At 30.9% G+C, this 9,929-nt stretch overlaps 1 long non-coding RNA gene across 1 annotated transcript; it reads left to right on the top strand.

The window, feature by feature from the left end:
- The first annotated feature begins 1,290 nt into the window (after positions 1–1,290).
- LOC111036567 lies at positions 1,291–3,336 on the top strand. The gene is made up of 3 exons (XR_002604784.1): positions 1,291–1,718; positions 2,571–2,787; positions 2,920–3,336. It is a non-coding gene; the product is annotated as an uncharacterized LOC111036567 (long non-coding RNA).
- The last annotated feature ends 6,593 nt before the right edge of the window (positions 3,337–9,929 follow it).

The following is a 9,929-nucleotide window of genomic DNA, read 5'->3' on the forward strand; positions in this document are numbered from 1 at the left end:
TTTTTATTTTACCCTTTTTTTTGAGAAATGAAATCATCCATCCAATACATCATATTTTTGAGATTTTCATTCAAATATTTTATCAGATTTTTTAAGATCTGATCTGTATTTTGTTAGTCTTAATGAAAAATGAGCATCAGTTCATCATGCTTTTATAGTTTCATCCAATCATCCATCAGTAAGTACTCTTTTATTTTGATTTTATCACATTGTCATCTCGGAAAATTAACTTTTAGAACTGTACGTCGCCATGAATATTGAGTGACCACTTTACATATTAAAGGACATTAAATGACATTAACAGACTCTAAGAGTTTGTACGGAAAACCAGGAAGCGCCCAACAGACTATAATAAATCATAACCAGATACTTTTAAATCTATAACCATGTCAGATGTTAAACAAATTATTCGACTTATATTTTATAAGTGCCACAAAAAAATTAGGTACGTATATTAACTCAATTTTTAGCTCGGATGTCGTATAAGAATAATACATAACAATAACAATGTGAATGACCTCGAACATAGTAAAATAACTATTTAGTTGTATATATATTTCGATCAAGAAAAATGGATTGTATGCAGAATAAAATATGCTTTTCTTGAAAAACACTGTATAAGAATTTTGTAAAGATAAGTTAAGGTACGTACAGCAAATAAAATGTTAAGGTATAGTATAAGTAAGGCCAACAATTATATGCCTAAAAAATTACCAAAATATGCTCTAAAAAAAAAATGTTATTGTATGTAACGTTCGGTTTTTAATTACTTAAATGGTTTATCTTTTTATATAATATCCTATTATGATACAATTATTGACAATGATTTACAAAATTGTATGTAAAAAAATAATAAGTTAAATACAATCATTAATCTAATGATAAACACATTAATTTTTGCAAAATGTTATTACATTGAACAATTAATGGTTTTGATAAGTTTTCAAACAGCATTGAGCCTCGATTGTCCGTTAACAAATTTTTGTAGCGTAAAAAAGAACGATTTACATCAACGGACGTAATAGGTGCGTATTTATAATGCAACAAATCTTTGCTTATCAAATCATCTGAGATATTTTTTAACGTGAATATATATATAATATATATCTTCGAATAATACTTTAGACATTTTTGTAAGAATATGAAAACCATTATTTTTTTTAAAAACATCTTCACATTTTTTGTTAATGTCAGGGCCATTTGTACCACTAAACTCCATATATATTACTTAGTATAATCTATTAGTTTAATTGAGTCTGTTAGAAAAATATTCTGGATTTCTAAAGATGTTAAGGTATTCGGTAAAAATCCATAGCTTGAATAAATAAAAGTTAAATTTGCTTCAATTTGATCTTTAGAAATTAATTTTGGAATTTCGTCTATTGAAACGACGTCTTCGGGGTTCAATTTTTGTATTGCATTTCGAATAGATTTTATATGTTTGCAATAATACATTGAAGCGAAAATCCATATACTCATCTTGTTAATATATGCATTGGAGGCAATGGAATACCTGGAGCCTTTGTTTTAAACAAACCGATACGACGCTTTTAAAAATATTTTTTTGTGTATAAGACAAGTTTGTCAATTTTTGGAAATTGACCACGAATTTCTTCTACCACCCGGTGCAGCCCATTGACCACACAAGTGAAGTGAACAATTAGCTGCCTTGACCATACAAGGAGCGGCATCGCTCAAAAACTTACAATTTATAAGAGGTAATTTGACATTGACCTGCAGAGGTATGTAAGAAAAAAAGAAAATCTAATATACGATTACATCTTCCCCAACTTCTTCTAAATTCCAAAATGTTACTACGTAACTAACTTATTATAATGTACTGCAAGACAATCGTAAGACTTGTTTGGTCCTACGGAATTGCAATCCAGAGTCTTGGCAAACTCTGTCTCTAATATAATTGAAATTCATTCAGTCATTCAAAATATTCCAATATATCACACCAAGGATAGTTAGGCAAGGTTTGATTCTTACCAATGTGCGTGTGTTAAAATAATAACATATTATGAAATATGTAAAAACAATCACTGAACCTGCCCGAATAATTTATAAGCGTTTCCCCAAAATGTAAACTCATCAAATATAAATACAGAATCCACTATATGATTTCTCTTACCGTCACTTTCCAAACGACCCACTGGCCACTGCGTAGTCTGGGGGATGTAAGTTATCAATGGGTGATTTAATCATTGTTCATTCCACGTATTATCTATTAATTTATTAGATTTACCTACTTCTTGCCATTAGAAAAAAAGGTAGATACCTACAACTGGGGCTTGCTGGTAATAATAAACTAGGTATATTTTAGGTAATAGGCATGTTCATGTAGGTATTACGTTCTATGATTTATGTATAGGTATATCGGTTACCCGTTGGCTATTTAACGAATAATAATAATATTCACTTTTACCGGTCGCGAACCTCTACAACACCTCTAGAGTACTACGAGAATTTGATTGTAATTTTTTTATTTTTTCAAACTCCCATACACACGAATACACGATGTTAAAATATTATTTAGCGTTATAATTTCGGCGTGTGTTTTTTTCCAGGCTAGGGAATCCCGCAGCACGAGGTTGTGTACTTGTGTCGGACAGCGGAGAAAGTGATCCCGCCGCCCGCCCGTCAGGTTACTTTCATATTTGAAGTGTTACTTAACCTTGTACGGGTACAGCGCACGCACACATTAAATACTCGTATTAATAATAATAATGTGCGGCCCATCGCGAAACTTCAACGCAAGAGTCGCCGAGTATGCAATAACATTAGGTATGGGGAATTATATTATTATACATTCAATAATTATGTACCTTTAATAGCTTCAGCGTGAACTTATTTATACTTTACATAGTTAAGTGGTCAACCATTATAATAATTAATAATATTATATTATAAATATAGGTCCAACTGCTCGCCCGTCAAGTTCTCTTTAACTGTTTCGTAATGTTATCCGCCAACCGCCAAGTGTCAATATCATTGACATGCCAGGGTAACCGTCTACTTATCGCCGACATTTTATCTTCAAAAATTCAAAATATTGTATTGAACGTTGGTATACAACATTATTCAAATTACAAACAAGTAAAAACCCTAGGTACAGGGAACGACTATTATTTGTGGATGGATGTTTATCATCAAGGCGTTTATACAATTATTATTAGACTTTCGGTGACATACAATAATGTTTATTTTTTATAAGAAGTATACTATTGTGTTATCAGCTATTTGATGGAAGCCCAATCACTAAACAATGTATCTTCTCTACACCCTGAGGGTAGCGGTACGTATTGTATTTGGGTTTGGAATCTAAAATGTGCTATTAAATTATAGACTTGAAAATACATTCTAAATGGTGATGGTCAGTATAGTATAGTGCCCTGTAATATAAAAAATGTCGAGAATTACAGATCTAATATGGTGCACATTACAATACTTAAAATAATATTATCAGAGTAAATATCGTGGTGCACCGCTGCAGCTGCACAGACGGTTCTCATCCATTGTTAGTCGGTTTCTAAATGGCTCCCGTTGAAAAAGGTTCCACGAATACTTAAATTCCTAAATTGCTCCGATATTCGACAGCAAAAATTCTTTATAGTTTATTTTTCACATACAATTTTAAAATAAATAACACTTATTTTTCAATTTATGATTTATAATACCTATGATTTTTTTATAAAGCCAGTTTTATATTTACTTTGCATAAACAATTAAAAAAACCAAATTTTTAAAAAAAAAATTTTAATATAATGCATAGACACTTATGCTATATTTTTGGTATTATTTATTATTATTATTATTATTATTATTATTATTATTTATTATAAAAAAATACGAAACATAAATTTTTGATTTAGAACGTTCATCGAACTCGGAGACACCTCGAGCATAAATCTCGACTGGATTTGTACAGGATGTCATAGCCATTAATTTCATTTTTGATACTGCTTTCATAACAATTTCCATTTCAAATGTATTTAAAAAATTGAAATATAAAAATTTAATGAAAACACTTGAACACTTCAATGACTGTCAATAGACTAAATATGTTCACTCAAATTATAGCTCTAAAGTATGAAAAGGTCACCTATAATCAACTATAAGGGCACTAGGATTACTTAGGGCATTTCCAGTAATAAAAATGTATCTTACTCTATATTATTATACTAAGCTTTATTGTATTTATGTTTCGTATTTTTTTTATTATAAATAATACCAAAAATATAGCATAAGTGTCTATGCATTATATTAAAATTTTTGTTTTAAAAAATATTGATTAGTGGGACACTATTTAAAATTTCTAAAAGTTGTTCTTTTTTTCCGCGTTCTTTTTTTCCTTTGTTCTTTTTTACTTGTTCTTTTTTTCCGTGTTCTTTTTTTCCTTGGTCTTTTTTTCCTAGATTCTTTGAGACAGTCGTAAGTATGTATATGAAGTAGAAGAAATTTATGTTGTCAATAACAGGAGTCATTTTGGAAAAGGGGGAGCCAGATAGGCTATAGCCTGGTACACCACATTATCTTACGTAATACCTACCTAATGAATTAAAAAAAAGAAAACTATTTATTAATAAAAGCAGCCCTTGAAACAGATTTGCAGTATATTATGTAATGTATATACAACAACAAATGGTTTATCACATTAAAAAAAAAAAGTTTGGTTTAACTTTCGTGTAAAAAACGATCGTATAAATGTAGACTAATTTTGATGACGGTATACGTAAGTTAGAGAGATCAGAGAGGGTATTTAAGTACATACGTCATACAGTGCTAAGAAGTTTACGTTAAGTTTGGTAAATATTAAGTACTGAGGAGGTATTGAATTGAAAAATATAAAATATTGAACGATGATATAACGATCGCAATAGAAAATAAACATATCTGTAATTTATCATAAATAATATATTGTCATAATTTCAGGCGAGTGGAAATTGTCCACACGCACACGTCGTTATAGGTTGGGTTATACACGCCAATCATTATTGCAATGGTCGTGTCAACAGAAAAAATACGTAATTTCCTCTAGTGCTGCAGTGATTATTTGCATCTTGTATTTGCTGTAAAGCGTAACATACAATGCGTGACGAGAAAATGACGTGTAAAAATTACATCTGCTGCAGGTATAATAATGTGTCAATATTATAACCGAGGGCTCGGAATATTGTGGTCGCCAACGTAATCAAATAAAATATTATTTCATCGGTTATCATTTATATGTGACATAATTATATCCGGTCATGTATACTATATTGTAGACTGTAGTGTAGACATCAAGACACCAGCAGCTCCGTAGTACGCCCGCGGTGTATTTGTCGACGGTTTATCTGCTTTCCGGCGATGACATAATCAAATGCTATCGGTCTCCTATTCTGGACTGCAGTGGATAAAATTCCTGTTAATATGTTCATGATACTTAAATTGTATGCAGCATTGCAACTGCAACAGGCTTATCACGCTGCTAATAAATTACGATAAAATAGATAATATTTATAATGCGACACGTTTTACCAGCGAACGGTGATCGTAATGATTTGGCGAAATCATCACTTAAAATTATTTGTTATGGTTAATAAAATGTACTACGGCGACCGTCCGGAACGATGGTAATATAGGTCAGAGGCGTATACACTCGGGTTTGTATGCTAAAATGTTAAAAACTTAAAAGGTGAATAAGTATTTGAGTTGTTGACATCAATTTGTTACAAGCAACTGGAAATCGTTATTAATTTACTAACATACGAGACAAGAAATTTTGTATTTGATACCGAACACACAGTGGTTTTAAAAGTTGAGGCAACAATTGCAGACTATGCTTATAATTACGAGAATTTTATTTTTGTAAATACACCTTTTTTCAGTGAGTAGTTTTAATACATTTCAGTTTTAAATAACTTATTGGGCATAGCTGGTAAAACATTCTAAACACTTGCAATTTTAGATCCAAAACGAATACTTGTAATTAATGACAAAAACAATTCCGTATATCACCAAGTAAGTGAGGTAATCATTTTAAATATTTGAACAATTTAAAATATTTATGGTATTTTACATTATAATATATGTGCCTATGTCCTACATGCCTGGTATAACCAAATAAAAGAATCATGCATTTTTTTTTAAAATTAATGCGGGATTGTGAGATTTTTCAAAATGTAGGGCTTTGAGTAAAAAAAAAAATGGTTGGGAAACACTAATAATCGTTTGGTTTGTTCGACTTTCCATGGCAGGAACTGATAAGTTATAGTTAAAGTTATTTTATTTGTGTTGTTTATGTCATAACTCATAAGGAAGTAGGTGTATACCGATTACTGGCCGGTGCAGACGTAACTAGCTAAATATATGAGTCACCGCGACGATAAAACAAACAGTTGACTGTACGTCTTCTGTCTGTACGTATGTAACCAAGTATAATATATTTTATACCAAGGTATCGTGGAATATTATCTTATGTATTTACGGTATAATATTAATTGTTGGTATATGTATTTACTCGAAATCTTTGAACTATAATATTATCGTCGATCGATACATGATAATTAATATTATTTATTTTCAGGTTATGTGAAAAGTTAGGACATGTGAAATTAATTTATGTTCTATGAAGTTTGTGGGGGGGGGGGGAATCATTTTCCACATGATCATTCTATTGAAATAATAAAACGTATAAATTATTTTGTTACAAATTATTCACTGTTTAAAATGTGTTTATGATACATGTATATGATTATATCAAACAGTGTATATTATTCGTATATTATTGTAATATAAGTTACAAATAAAATAATAGGTTTGTAGTTTGCATTTCGATTGGTAGCAATTTGCATTGATTGATAAAAACTCGCTCTGAAAATTTATTAAGGGGAGGATAACCGTATACCTAATCATACCAACGTAATATTTTTTTGTGTACGTACACAATCATGTTGGTCTTAAAAAAAAAAATAAGTTGTACCTATTCAAATTTTCAAATTTATAAGAAAAAATAGATTGTACATTTCGACATAATTTTAAAATTTTAATAACAGATGCATCTGTACATGTACAATAGCAAACATATTGTACTTAATCTATATCGGTATACATAATAATATTATAGAGTGGTTACTTGTAAGAATGGACACTCATGATAACGACAGCTATTTACATTTTTAAAGATATTTGTTATCGTTATTAGTGTTATTAATTATTACATACAGTTAGTCCAACTACCAGCGATCGGTTAAATTGATTATCTACAAATGTTGTTTTTATTTATAGCCAAAACTCTGAGCTTTCTGACCACAACTGTATATTTGATGTTTGTTCATACGTCATATTATACTGTACAGCTTATATAAATATTTTAACTACCTCTATCTATATCTAACTCTCTCTATTCCCCCATCCAAAAAAGTGGCAACAATATATTAAATAATATTAATATATGCATATAATTCGATATCCTGTTTTCGGCTGTAAAACTATTGACGAAATTTTAGAAGATATTTTAGCATCTGTGACTATTTTCTATGTATTTAAATATTTGTCTACATAATGATGTATACGAAAAGCAAATAAGTTTCGAAATCATTATTAATTAATAGTTCGATACTTGTTTTGCACAATGCGCGCTCACCTTTTGCAGCCTGCAGGAATATTATGTAAATTGTACCGAAGTGAATGTATTTTCTTAGGATGTACCTACGATAATTTAAGTTCATTCGAAATCTATAAAAATTAAATTAAATGAAATTAAAAATAAAGTTAAAATAAAATAAAATCCATCAACGTTTTCGTATATTAATAACCATTAAAAATTAAAAAGAACATTATTATGTATAGGCACATTCATTATTATGAATCACTAAGAAACGTGTAAGGACCTACAAAATAAGTATTAAATACTGTATTGCAGAATATATTGATTTCCACCAAGTATATGATAATATATACCATCACACGCAAACCAGATCTCAATTTTTTCAAATAAGGAATATTGTTTTAATTGTTGAGAATCATTTAGCATACATGACGTTCCATGGTAGGTGATTCTCAATATATTCCAATTAATTTTAATTTTTTTTACTAATATTATTTTTTATATTTTATTAATAATTTTGTTAAAAACGTCTTATGAAAGTCGTCATATCATAATAATTATAAATTTATAAATACCTATTTTTTTTTTTTTTTATTTTTTTTTTTTTTTAATACAATAAGGTACTCCTAGCTTGCGCTATCTATACCTAGAGAGATGAGATAAAATACAATTTTGGCGTAATAAGTGCGATAAATAAATAATTACAATTTTACATTAGATGATAACAGTAGTTAGAAAGTTAAGTTAATAATTATTAAATAAATAAGTTACAATTTTACATTAGATGATAACAGTAGTTAGAAAATTAAGTTAGATATTGTCTTGAGGAATTAGGTCATGCGGGCGACCTCGTTTGAGACGGCGCTGTGGAGGTGGTCTGATGTTGATGTGGTAGTGCATTGAGCCTGTTGACCTGTGGATGGATTCGAAGAAGCTCACAGCTGTGAGCTTGATGTGGTCTTGAATAGTTGAAATTTTGAGGTCATTGTGAATGTTTGAATTTCTTACGAACCATGGAGCGTTTGTTATCGTTCTTAAAACTTTGTTTTGAAATATCTGCAGTTTTTTGAGATGAGTTTGTGCGCAATTACCCCAAATAGGGCAGGCGTAAGTGATTAATGGACGTAGTACTTGCTTATAAATAAGTAGGGAAAGGTTTTTTTGAAGGGAAGACTTTCTGTTTAAGATAGGGAAGAGCATCACTAAGAGTTGATGGGCTTGTTGAAGTTTGGATGATAGGTGTGGCCACCAAGTTAATCTTTTATCCAACGTTACACCAAGGTACTTGACGGTTGGCTTCCATGAGATTGGTTCGTGGTTAAACATTAGTGGTGGTGGAGTAGGATTACGGCGTAGACTGAATAATACACTTACGCTTTTTGATGGGTTAATTGATATTTTCCAGTTCTTGCACCAGACAGATAATGCGTTTAAGTGGTTTTATAGGTGTACAGATATTGCTTCTGGGTTGCGAGATTCAGAGTAGATAACAGTATCGTCTGCAAAGAGGGCTATGTTTGTGTGCGGTGATTGCGGGATGTCGGAAGTGTAGATGTTAAATAACGTAGGGCCGAGTATAGATCCTTGGGGGACGCCAGCTGCAATTGGTTGGAAAGAAGAAAAGTTGTCATTTATTTTAACAGAAAATTGCCTGTTAGATAGAAACGAAGTTAGGGAGTTGAGTAGATAATTTGGTGTGTTGATAATTTTGAGCTTGTACAACAACCCATGATGCCAAACCTTATCAAAGGCTTTTGAAATGTCAATGAAAACGGCACCCGTGTGACAGTGTTTTTCATATGAATTGCTTATATGTTCAGTTATGCGCATGAGTTGCTGTGTAGTAGAATGATGTGCTTTGAATCCGAATTGGAATTTTGGAATTGTGTCTGTACAGTTTAGATAATTTTGCAGTCTCGAGAGGATGACTTTTTCGAAAATCTTAGATAACGAAGTTAGTAGACTAATTGGTCTGTAACTGTCGGGGTCTGTTTTGTCTTTCCCGGGTTTTTTTATGAGTATTATGATTGCTTTTTTCCAGTTTTCCGGAAAGTGACCAAGGCGAAGGAGCGAATTGAATAAAGAAGTCATGAACATAATTGCCTTGTTAGGAAGTTTTTTGTACATAAGATTCGTGATATTGTCGTGGCCAGGAGATTTTTTATTAGGTAGCCTTTTAATTATTGTTTTAATTTCACCCGGAGTAGCAAAGTTGATTGAATTTTGTACCGAGAAGTTTGGTGAACTCAGAACATTTACAACCCTAAGATCATTAGAGTTGTGTGCGTATTGATTCAGGGAGAAAGTATTCGAAAGGTTTTCCGAAAAAAGTTTG

Source organism: Myzus persicae, unplaced genomic scaffold (assembly GCF_001856785.1).
Source record: "Myzus persicae strain clone G006 unplaced genomic scaffold, MPER_G0061.0, whole genome shotgun sequence".
NCBI lineage: Eukaryota > Metazoa > Arthropoda > Insecta > Hemiptera > Aphididae > Myzus > Myzus persicae.